Here is a 13148-nt window from a genome sequence, read left to right as displayed (position 1 = left end):
GCTTTCCTCCTACGTACCCTTGTCTCCCAGTTCTAGTTTATACCTTTTCTCATATACTATCTGCCTGAGGATATCATCCCTCGGTAGTTGAGAGATTGGGATCTTCTCTCTCAACTCCTCCATGTTTCGGGACGATATGACTTTACCTATGCCCGAGCCCTCCTTAGCGAAATTCAGCAGGGTTCGCTTGGCTGACTGCTCTATTGATATATGCAGCGGGGTCAGATCGAGGATAGCCTCCAGCGCTGCTGTAGGACACGTGCGCATAGCTCCCGTGATGCATACACATGCCAGTCGCCGAAGTTTTGACAGTGCTTGCCTCGTCGTCGCCCGAGTTGTTCTCGATGCCCAGGCTATCGAGCCGTATGTTATCATAGGTTTTACTATCATGGTATACATCCATCTTAGCACATGCGGGCTACAGCCCCAATGATTTGCCTGCTAAACGTTTGCATACCATGATGGACCTCCTGGCCCTAGCTCTCATGGAGTCGAATTGCTGTTTCCATAGGAGCTTGGTGTCAAAGATGACCCTCAAGTATTTCACCGCGGTTCTATATTCTAGTGCCACGCCATCTATTGTTATTGCTCTCAGGGCTGGCAGGGCCTTTCTTCTGGTGAAAGGGATGATGGTCGTTTTAGATGGGTTGATGTTAAGCCCCACACTGGCGTACCATCCCTTTGTAATATTCAATGCTCTCTGTATTATGTCACAGAGCGTACTCTTGAATTTACCCCTCGCAATTATGACGATGTCGTCAGCATATCCTTGGCATCTTATGCCACTGTCAGATAGCTTTTGCAGGAGTTCATCCACAACTAGGCTCCACAGAAGGGTGATAGAACACCTCCTTAAGGGCACCCCCCCCCCCCCCCCCCCCCCCATGGTATTAACCTTAACTGCGCTGTTGCCTACATGGACTTCAGCGATTCTTGTGCGGAGTAGATTGTCAATCCATCTCTGGATAGGCATCTGAATTTCTCTTCTCTGCAGTGCTATGTTTACGCTTTCGTGAGATGTGTTGTCAAAGGCACCCTCGATGTCAAGGAAAGCGCAAATCACTGTTTCCAACGCCCTCTGTATTTCAGATGTTAATTGGTACAGAGCTGTGTCCGTGGACCTACCCACTCTATACGCATGCTGGCTATGATGTAGGGGCCAGCTCTTGAGGGCGTTCGATCTAATTTCTTGGTCTATTATCTTTTCCATTGCGTTCAAGACAAAGGAAGTTATACTTATTGGTCTGAAGGACTTTGCTTGTGAATAGTCCTTTTTATCTACTTTTGGTATGAAAACCACTTTGGCTCTTCTCCACATCATGGGTATGTTTCCCAGTGCCAGGCTATCTCTCATGATCCTGGCCAGATGTGGGATAATCTGTGTCCCTTGTTGCATTAGCGCCGGGTAGATGCCATCCACTCCCGGAGATTTGTATTTCTCAAAGGATTCCACTGCCCATCTGACTCTGAAGAGGGAGTTGACCAATTGCCAGTCTGATGGGGTTGGTTTCACTCTGGGAATACAGGTTCCGGTACTTGTGGACAGGCACCCGGAAAATGCATTTGTAGCAGCGCCTTCGCTCGCTCTCCACCGTTACGGTATAGGTACCGTCTGGGAGCCTAATCGCTAGATTAATCTCGCTCTGCTCTTTGGCTAGGGCCTTGTGGAGCCTTGCCGCTGCAGGTGTGCTAGAAATTCCCCGTTAAAGAGTTTCCTGACTTTCTTCCTTAGCAGTGTTTGACGTTTCGCTCCAACGGTGTCACTTAAAAAAAATCGAACATGTAGAAGGGACTTTATTATTTATCCTTCGTCCTTCCTTCACGTTGTAGCGGATCTTACAACATTCGGGAAACAATATTTACATCAAAGACGGTAAATATAGCGATGGAGTGGAGTTGGGCATCAAATTTACTCTCTGAGCTCCCACAATAAGGTCACAGGCCTGAAAATGGAGCGAAAAAATTAAGCCATTTTAGGGAAGCTAACGCCACAAGCTTTTTCCCAATTTTTCCTCTTCCTTGATCTTGCGGGGTAATTCTTTACTTCAGCTCACAACTGCAAAAGCTCGTGCAAAAATATCGGGAGAGGTGTCAAAAAAATGCGATTTGGACTCAGGACGACGAATCCGAAAGCGAAAATTAAAAATTTTATTTCTGTCAAAAAATATTCCCAAAAAACTGAAAAATGGCACCGGAGCGCTCTGAAACCGGGGGTGGAATCCATAGTATTTTTGCGCAGGTAATAGTCTAGTTGAGGGGTCGACTGCTAATACGCTAACAAAAATGTCGAGAGAGGTGGCAAACGACGCGTCTTGACATCAGTATTAATAATCCGAAGGCAGAAAATAAAAAAAGTATAATTCGTTCAAAAGATATTAACGAAAAACCGAAAAAAGACCCGCGGGTACCTCCGAAACCGGGGGTGGGATCCATGGTAATTTTGCGCAGAACACCTTTCTGCGTTGGCGGCCTTCGGCCGCGCTTATAAAAAATTACCATGGGAGACCAAATCTATATCCGCGCAAAACACTTTTACCCACAGTTTTTTTTGTGGGTACGCAACACCATCAAAATTACAACAGCCACATGAAAATTTTCAACTTTGTAAATATATCTGGAAAGAAATAAAATTTTCAATTTCCGTTTTCGGATTCGTGGTCCTGGGTCCAAAGCGCGTATTTTGACACCTCTCCCGATATTTTTGGACGAGTTTTAGTAGTTGTGAGCTAAAGTAAAGAATTTTCACATCAAAAGTAAATAAACAAGAAATGTAAACATAAACAAAGTTTGACATTTTATGACCACCTTCGAATGAAAAAACATGTAAAGGCAACTCTGATGCTTTTACCTGGTTATTGTACCATGGCATAGACGAAAGTTAATCCATATCGCGCCATCGATTTTTCGATAGGTTTTGGGCATAGGAAAAAAAAGTTCCACTAAGCATATCCAAAAAAATAATTTTCGAGCCTGCAAAATTTGATTTTTTTTTACAGTCCAATGAATCAGAGTTTTTTGACTTTTTTTCTTTGAAATTTAAGGTTTTTTTTCATGACCTACTTAAAAAATTTCCATTTGATTTTAAATTTTCATGTATACCCTTTCCGACTCAAAATTGTCTCCAGAAAACTTTGGCGATAACAGTTTTTTGAAAAAAAAAAAAATAAATTTTTTGGGGTTTGAGGAGTGTTTTGGTGAAAAAATTTATTTTTCTTCAGAAACGTGCAAAAGTGTTGCCGATGAAAACGAGTTTGTCTCACAGTTCCTATCCCACTTAAAATTATGCGATAAAAACGTTGGCATTAACAGTTTAAAAAAAATTTTTTTTTTGGTTTTTTTGGATTTGTTTTGGTCGACATCGATTTTTTTCATTTTCAAGGCTCCAAATCATTTTTATACTCAGCTGAGCAGAGCTCACAGAGTATATTAACTTTGATTGGATAACGGTTGGTTGTACAGGTATAAAGGAATCGAGATAGATATAGACTTCCATATATCAAAATCATCGGTATCGAAAAAAAATGTTGATTGAGCCATGTCCGTCCGTCCGTCCGTTAACACGATAACTTGAGTAAATTTTGAGGTATCTTGACGAAATTTGGTATGTAGGTTCCTGCGCACTCATCTCAGATGGCTATTTAAAATGAACGATATCGGACTATAACCACGCCCACTTTTTCGATATCGAAAATTTCGAAAAATCGAGAAAGTGCGATAATTCATTACCAAATACGGAAAAGCGCTGAAACTTGGTAGGTGGATTGAAATTATGACCCAGAATAGAAAATAAGTAAAATTTTGGACAATGGGCGTGGCACCGCCCACTTTAAAAAGAAGGTAATTTAGAAGTTTTGCAAGCTGTAATTTGGCAGCCGTTGAAGATATTATAATGGAATTAGGCAGAACGTTACTCCTATTACTATATGTATGCTTAATAAAAATTAGCAAAATCAGAGAACGACCACGCCCACTTAAAAAAAAATTTTTTTAAAGTGAAATTTTAACAAAAAATTTAATATCTTTACAGTATATAAGTAAATTATGTCAACATTCAACTCCAGTAATGATATGGTGCAACAAAATACAAAAATAAAAGAACATTTCAAAATGGGCGTGGCTCCGCCCTTTTTCATTTGATTTGTCTAGGATACTTTTAATGTCATAAGTCGAACAAAAATTTACCAATCCTTGTGAAATTTGGTAGGGGCTTAGATTCTAGGACGATAACTGTTTTCTCTGAAAAAGGGCGAAATCGGTTGAAGCCACGCCCAGTTTTTATACACAGTCGACCGTCTGTCCTTCCGATCGGTCGTTAACACGATAACTTGAGCAAAAATCGATATATCTTTACTAAATTCAGTTCACGTACTTATCTGAACTCACTTTGTATTGGCCGAAATCCGACTATGACCACGCCCACTTTTTCGATATCGAAAATTACGAACAATGAAAAAAATACCATAATTCTATACCAAATACGAAAAAAGGGATGAAACATGGTAATTGGATTGGTTTATTGACGCAAAATATAACTTTAGAAAAAAACCTTGTAAGATGGGTGTGACACCTACCATATTAAGTAGAAGAAAATGAAAAAGTTCTGCAGGGCCAAATCAAAAACCCTTGGAATCATGGCAGGAATACTGTTCGTGGTATTAAATATATAAATAAATTAGCTGTACCCGACAGATGATGTTCTGGGTCACCCTGGTCTACATTTTGGTCGATATCTCGAAAACGTCTTCACATATACAACTACTACAACTTCCTTTTAAAATTCTCATTAATACCTTTAATTTGATACCCATATTGTACAAACGCATTCTAGAGTCATCCCTGGTCCACCTTTATGGCTATATATCGAAAAGGCGTCCACCTATAGAACTAAGGCCCACTCCCTTTTAAAATACTCATTAACACCTTTCATTTCATACCCATATCGTACAAACAAATTCTAGAGTCACCCCTGATCCACCTTTATAACGATATCCTGAAAAGGCGTCCACCTATAGAACTAAGGCCCACTCCCTTTTAAAATACTCATTACCACTTTTCATTTGATACCCATATTGTACAAACAAATTCTAGAGTCACCCCTGGTCCACCTTTATAGCGATATCTCGAAAGGCGTCCACCTATAGAATTAAGGCCCACTCGCTTTTAAAATAATCATTAGCACCTTTCATTTGATACCCATATTGTACAAACAAATTCTAGAGTCACCCCTGGTCCACCTTTATAACGATATCCTGAAAAGGCGTCCACCTATAGAAAAAAGGCCTACTCCCTTTTAAAATACTGATTAACACCTTTCGTTTGATACCCACATTGTACAAACGCATTCTAGAGTCACCCCTGGTCCACCTTTATAACGATATCCCGAAAAGGCGTCTACCTATAGAACTAAGGCCCACTCCCTTTTAAAGTACTCATTAGCACCTTTCATTTGATACCCATATTGTACAAACAAATTCTAGAGTTACTTCTGGTCCACCTTTATGGCGATATCTCGAAAAGGCTTCCACCCATAGAAAAAAGGCCCACTCCTTTTTAAAATACACATTAACACCTTTTGTTTGATACCCATATTGTACAAACGCATTCTAGAGTCACCCCTGGTCCACCTTTATAACGATATCCTGAAAAGGCGTCCACCTACAGAACTAAGGCCCACTCCCTTTTAAAATACTCATTACCACTTTTCATTTGATACCCATATCGTACAAACAAATTTTAGAGTCACCCCTGGTCCACCTTTATGGCGATATCTCGAAAAGGCGTCCACCTATAGAACTAATGCCCACTCCCTTTTAAAATACTCATTAACACCTTTCATTTGATACCCATATCGTACAAACAAATTCTAGAGTGACCCCTGGTCCACCTTTATGGCGATATTTCGAAAAGGCGTTCACCTATAACACTAAGGCCCACTCCCTTTTAAAATACTCATTAACACCTTTCATTTGATACCCATATGGCACAAACAAATTCTAGGGTCACCCCTGGTCACCCTTTATGGCGATATCTCGAAAAGCCGTCCACCTATAGAACTAAGGCCCACTCCAAAATGATCAGGGCACGAGCTGAGTTGATTTAGCCATGTCCGTCTATCCGTCCGTCTGTCCGTATGTCCGTTTGTTTGAACGCAAATTAGTCCCTCAATTTTTGAGATATCTTGATGAAATTTGGTAATCAGGTATATTTTGATGGGGGATTTGATATTTGTCGGAATCGACCGGATCGGACTACTATAGTATATACCTGTAGAAATGGGGCAGAAATGGCAAAAACCCTCTTATTGAACAATCGGTTGTATGGGAGGATATGCTATAGTGGTACGATCCGGTCGATTCCGACAAATGTCAAATCCCCATCAAAATATGCCTGCTTACCAAATTTCATCAAGATATCTTAAAAATTGAGGGACTAGTTTGCGTTCAAACAAACGGACAGACGGGCAGACGGACGGATAGACGGACATGGCTAAATCAACTCAGCTCGTCCCCTGATCATTTTGGTATACTTATTGGTGGGTCTAACGGAAACACATACATAAAAAATGATTTGGAGCCTTGAAAATGAATAAAATCGATTTCGACCAAAACAAGTTCCAAAACACTCCTCAAAACCCAAAAAATATTTTTTTTTTCAAAAAACTGTTATCTCCAAAGTTTTTAGACAATTTTGAAATGAAAATTTTTTAAGTAGGTCATAAAAAAACCTTAAAAATCAAAGAAAAAAAAAGTCAAAAAACTCAAATTTTGCAGGCTCGAAAATAATTTTTTTGGGTATGCTTAGTGGTACTTCCTGAGCCCAAAACCTATCGAAAAATCGATGGCGCGATATAGGTTAATAAATCGACCCAGCTTAATATTGTTACGAATATTAGCAACACTAAGGGGTACTGTCATCTCTAAGCCGATGCTAAGCAGTGACTTGTATGCACATCCATAATTCAATCATTATGTCTACACATATGTACGTACACGCAGCGGAGAAGCAACGCACAAACACATGCAGATATCTTATCTGAGATGCTCCCAAAAGTATGCAATTATAATTGTGGAAGTGTCGCTCACAAATACACGCGCATATGAGAGCTACACACGTGCATCTGTAGTTATAATTATATACCAATAACTAAGTAAATTCTGGAAGCGCCTAGAGGATGCAACGAGGAAATCACACAGTATAAAAGCAGCAACAGTAGAAGATCGACTATCAGTTGGATTTAAGACGCTATCTGGCGAGCAATAGAAGAGTTATTTATTGTGAAGTACTTTAATAAAGGCCATTTTGGATTATTGAATAGTGGAGTTATTTATTCAACAGTTTAGTGATTCGAACCTTAGTAGAAGATTTGGAATAAGCGGAATTGCAGTAAATTCGTTACAATTGGTGTCAGAAGAGGAATTGTTGGATAAATTCCGCAGATTGCGAATGCAACTTGAACATGGCAAAGTTAAGAGAATTAAGGATCCATCAACTGAAAAAGGAGTTGGAAGCCCGTGGATTGAATACAACCGGCAATAAGATCGATCTTCAAGCACGGTTACGAGACGCTATGAAGTGGGAAGGAATTAATGTTGAACAGTACGTCTTTCATCTTGATAGCGACCAGACAACAATAAAAATTGAAGAGAAAAACGAAACATCGCAGACAGTTACCAGCCCAGACTTGAACATGATATTGGCTGCAATATCTGCACAAACATCGACAGTAACATCAGTGTCGTCGCAAATATCATCCCAACTGGAATCACAGGAGGTACGCATTTCAGAAATGGCGTCGCAAGTGTCATCTCAATTGGAAGAACGAAAGACAAATATAACATCTCAACTGGCAGAACAAAAGACAAATATAACATCACAATTGGAAGAACAGAAGACATATTTGGCATCTCAACTGGAAGCGCAAGAGACACGTATATCCGAAAGGTCGGCACGAATTTCAGCGCAGATATCATCTCAGATCTCTACACAACTTGAAGAGCAGGAAGTCCGTATATCATCAAAGCTGGAAGCACAGGATACAAAAATCGCCCAATTTCAGGCTGAAGTCGAGGGTTTAAAAGGTCGTATGGAGCAGTTGCAACTCAATCGCCCAGCAGTTTCTGCGAGTAATCCAAATGTAAAAACATCATCCTTTGACGGTTCTGTTCCTTTCCAGGTCTTTAAGCTACAGTTCGAGAAGACCGCATCAGTGAACAACTGGAATGCGGATGATAAAGTTGCTGCACTGTTCATCGCATTGAAAGGGCCTGCAGCTGAGATTTTACAAACCATTCCAGAGGGCGAACGGAACTGTTATGAAGCATTGATGGCCGCTCTAGAGAGGCGATACGGAACTGAGCATAGGAGACAGATATACCAAATGGAGTTACTGAATCGCTTCCAGAGGCCTGGTGAAACATTGCAAGAGTTTGCATCGGATGTTGAAAGGCTGGCACATTTCGCGAATGCGGACGCACCCGTGGAATACACTGAAAGGGTAAAGATTCAGAGTTTCATAAATGGCATACGGGACGCCGAAACAAAGCGAGCTACATACGCAAACCCAAAGCCAACATTCGCAGAAACGGTATCACATGCTCTGATTCAGGAAACAGCGTCGCTTCTGTGTAAGCCAGTTTTCAAAGCACGCCGTGTGGAAGTAGAAAGGCCAGCGTGGGTAGACGCAATATTGGAGGCGCTGAAAGGATCGGAGTGAAAGCGCTATCAAATGCTTCAAATGCGGGAAGCCCGGTCACATTGCACGTCATTGCGATCTTGGTCCTGGTAGTTCCAACTTGGGTGGCCGTAAACGCAAAGCTGGAGGAGATGAGCAAGAGCATGCCAGATGTAAAGATCGAGAGCTAGCTCCAGCTATTGAATGTCCTGTGATATCTGTGTCGCAAATTGGAAAGAAATCAAGCAGTCTTACCGTCAGAGGGAATGTGGATGGCAAGGAGATGTATGCGCAAGTATGAAGATTTAAAATATTTTTTGCGTTTTGTATTAATTTAGATGGGGATAAATAAGAAAACTGTAGAGGCTTATGCTATGATAAACAGCAGGGGAAGACACTGTATCGATTTAAGAGGGATTAAATAATTTTAGAGCGATATACAAATGTAATGCCGAAAAAAATGATTTGAGAGGTAAAATCGATATGCGCGCCCACTGTATCTAGCTTAGTTTTTATACTCAGCTGAGAAGAGCTCACAGAGTATATTAACTTTGTTCGCATAACGGTAATCTGTAACGGCATAAACTAATCGAGATAGATATAGACTTCTATATATCAAAATGATCTGGGCAAAAAAAGAAATTCATTTAGCTATGTCCGTCCGTCCGTCCGTCCGTCCGCCCGTAAACACGATAACTTGAGTAAATCGAGGTATCTTGATAAAATTTGGTATGTAGGTTCCTGGGCACCCATCTCAGATCGCTATTTAAAATGAACGAAATCGGACCATAACCACGCCAACTTTTTCGATATCGAAAATTTCGAAAAACCGAAAAAGTGCGATAATTCATTACCAAAGACGGCTAAAGTGTTGAAACTTGGTAGGTGGGTTGACCTTATGACACAGAATAGAAAATTAGTAAAATCTTGGACAATAGGCGTGGCACCGCCCACTTTTAAAAAAAGGTAATGTCAAAGGTATGCAAGCTGTAATTTTAGCTGTAAATTAGCAAAATCGGATTACGAACACGCCCACTTTAAAAAAAAAAATTTTAAAAAGTCAAATTTTAACAAAAAATTGAATATCTTTAAAGTATATAAGTAAATTATGTCAACATTCAACTCCAGTAATGATATGGTGCAAGAAAATACAAAACTAAAAGAAAATTTCAAAATGGGCGTGGCTCCGCCCTTTTTCATTTAATTCGTCTAGAATACTTTTAATGCCATAAATCGAGCAAAAATTTACCAATATTTTTGAAATTTGGTAGGGTCATAGATTTTATGACGTTACCTGTTTTCTGTGAAAATGGGCGAACTCGGTTGAAGCCACGCCCAGTTTTTATACACAGTCGTCCGTCTGCCCTTCCGCTCGGCCGTTAACACGATAACTTGAGCAAAAATCGACATATCTTTACTAAACTTGGTTCGCGTACTTATCTGAACTCACTTTATCTTGGTATAAAAAATTGCCGAAATCCGACTATGACCACGCCCACTTTTTCGATATCGAAAATTACGAAAAATGAAAAAAATGCCATAATTCTATACCAAATATGAAAAAAGAGATGAAACATGGTAATTGGATTGGTTTATTGAAGCAAAATATAACTTTAGAAAAAACTTTGAAAATGGGTGTTAAGTAGAAGAAAATGACAAAAGTTCTGCAGGGCGAAATCAAACGCCCTTGGTATTTTGGCAGGAATACTGTTCCTGGAATTACATATATAAATAAATTAGCGGTACCCGACAGATGATGTTCTGGGTCACTATATTAACATTCAAGTTGATATTTTAAAAAAATCTTTTATTTTCGGTTTGAAATATAAAAATTTATTTTTGTTTATTTTTGAGTTTAAATATTTTCCAACTAATTAGAATTTTCTTTTTTTGAAGTTATTCAAAAATTTTAAGTTAACACGAAAACTCAATAAAAATTATTTTAAAAATTAAAGTAAAGAATACAAAGTAGTTAACACTATATTTACTCCCCCTTCAAGAAAATTTGAAACAAACAAATTATTAATTAATATTAAATGTAACCTTTTTTTGTTTTTTGTTGTTTAATGTATTTGTATTTAAATTAGTGTTAATAAGTATGTTTGCTGGTTTAAGTAAATCAACTGAAATATTTTTAACAGTATTTTTGTATTGAATTGTAAATGTTTTATGTTTCTTAGAGATAACTTTAAAAGGTCCTTCATAAGGTGATTCTAAATTAGATTTACGAAGAACTTTAACAAAAACATACTCACAATTTTCTAATTGTTTAGGAACGAAAAAATTTTCTTTGTTATGATGAAAAACTTTAGAACGAACAACCGAAAAATATTCTTTTATTTTATGAAGAGCGTCATTAGAAAAATCATGTTCTTTATTACTATTTGAAATAATTAATTCACCAGCTATTCTAAGTGTTTGGCCATAAACAAGTTCAGCAGATGAACATTTTAAATCTTCTTTAATAGAAGTTCGTAAACCAAGTAGAATGAATGGTAAAATGTAAGACCAATGAATCGAGTCGTTTGATGCTATAATTGCTGCTTTTAAAGTTCGATGAAATCTCTCTATCATGCCATTTGCTTGGGGATGGTAAGGAGATGTATGAATTTTATGAGAACCTAAAAGTTTAGTTAATTCTGTAAAAAATTTTGAATTGAACCTTGAATTGTGAACCTTGATCTACTGTAATATTTAATGGTATACCAAATCGTGGTATATAATTTTGAATAAAAGTTTTTACTATAGTATTTGTTGAAATATCTTTAAGCGGATAAGCTTCAGGCCAACGTGAAAATCTGTCAATAATTGTTAAAATATAATAATATCCATTTGAAACTGGAAGAGGTCCAACAATATCCATATGAATATGTTCAAAACGGCCTGATGGTATTTGAATTTTTTGGATAGGAGATTTAGCATGTCTTGAAATTTTGGATTTTTGAGAATTGATGCAAGATGAAGTCCAATCGTTAATCTCTTTACGCATGTTAGGCCAATAATATTTATTTTGAATTAATTTTCTAGTTGTTCTTATACTTGGATGAGATAATGAGTGAATTTTGTCAAATATAATTCTTCTCATAGAATGTAGAACATAAGGTCGAAAAGGTTGTAGAGAAACATCACACCATATGTTTAAATTAATAACTGGAATATGAATTTCTTTTAAATTATTTTTAGAATTTGGATCAGAAATGGTTTTTTGTAAAAATTTATCAGTTTGCTGTTCTTTATATAAAGTTTCTAAATTTATATCTTGAGTTGAAATTGCATTTATTTCTGGAAGACGGGAAAGTGTGTCGGCAACTATGTTGTCTTTTCCACGTATATATTGAATATCATTTGAAAATTGAGCAATATATTCAAGATGACGTAGTTGACGAGGAGATCTATCTACTTTAGAATTTAGAACATGAATTAAAGGTTTATGATCAGTATAAATTGTAAAAGTTCTACCTTCAAGAAAATGTTTAAAATGTTTAATTGAATAATAAATTGCCAAAAGTTCACGATCAAATGTTGAATATTTAGTTTGTGTTGTAGTTAATTTTCTTGAAAAATAAGCTAAGGGTTCTAGTATATTATCGCTAGTTTGTTGAAGAACTGCTCCAATAGCAACATTTGATGCATCTACTGCTAATGATAAAGTACCATTTTTGTCGAAATGTGTAAGTAAAGTATTTTTAGCAAAAAGTTTTTTAACATTTTCGAAAGCTGTTGTGGTTTCATTTGTCCAATTTAATTGTTTGAGTTTGTTTTTAATTGCATGTGTTAACATTTCATGCAGAGGACTAAGTTCTGTTGCTAACATTTTAATATATCTGTGATAGTAATTTATCATACCTAAAAATTTTTGTAATTTATTTATAGAAATTGGTTTTCAAAATTTGTTATGATTTCAATTCTATCTAAAGATGGTTTAATACCTTTGCCTGAAATTTCGTAACTTAAAAAATTTAATTTATTTACACCGAGAGTACATTTTGAAGGTTTGATATTTAAATTATATTCTTCAAGACTTTTGAAAACTGATTTTAAATGATTTATATGTTGATCTTCATTATCACTGGCAATAAGAATGTCATCAATGTATGTAAATACAAAATCGAAATCAGAAAATACTTCATTAATAAAGCGTTGGAAAGTTTGAGCACTGTTTCGTAAACCGAAAGGCATTCTTACGAATTCAAAGATTCCAAAAGGGGTAGTTATTGCAGTTTTATGAATGTCTTCTTCTGCCATTGGAATTTGGTGGTAAGCACGCACAAGATCAATTTTGGAAAAAAATTGTTTGTTTTTTAAATCAATTGTTAAATCGTGAATATGTGGTAAAGGATACCGATCTGGTGTAGTAATAAAATTAAGTCTTCGATAGTCTCCGCAAGGTCTCCAATCATTTGGTTCTTTTTTAGGAACGAGATGAAGTGGAGATGCAATAGGAGAATTTGAGGGTCTGCATATACCCGTTTTAACT

The sequence above is a fragment of the Eurosta solidaginis genome, chromosome 3 (assembly GCF_040869045.1).
Source record: "Eurosta solidaginis isolate ZX-2024a chromosome 3, ASM4086904v1, whole genome shotgun sequence".
Classification (NCBI taxonomy): domain Eukaryota; kingdom Metazoa; phylum Arthropoda; class Insecta; order Diptera; family Tephritidae; genus Eurosta; species Eurosta solidaginis.
This window is presented reverse-complemented; position numbering follows the sequence as displayed.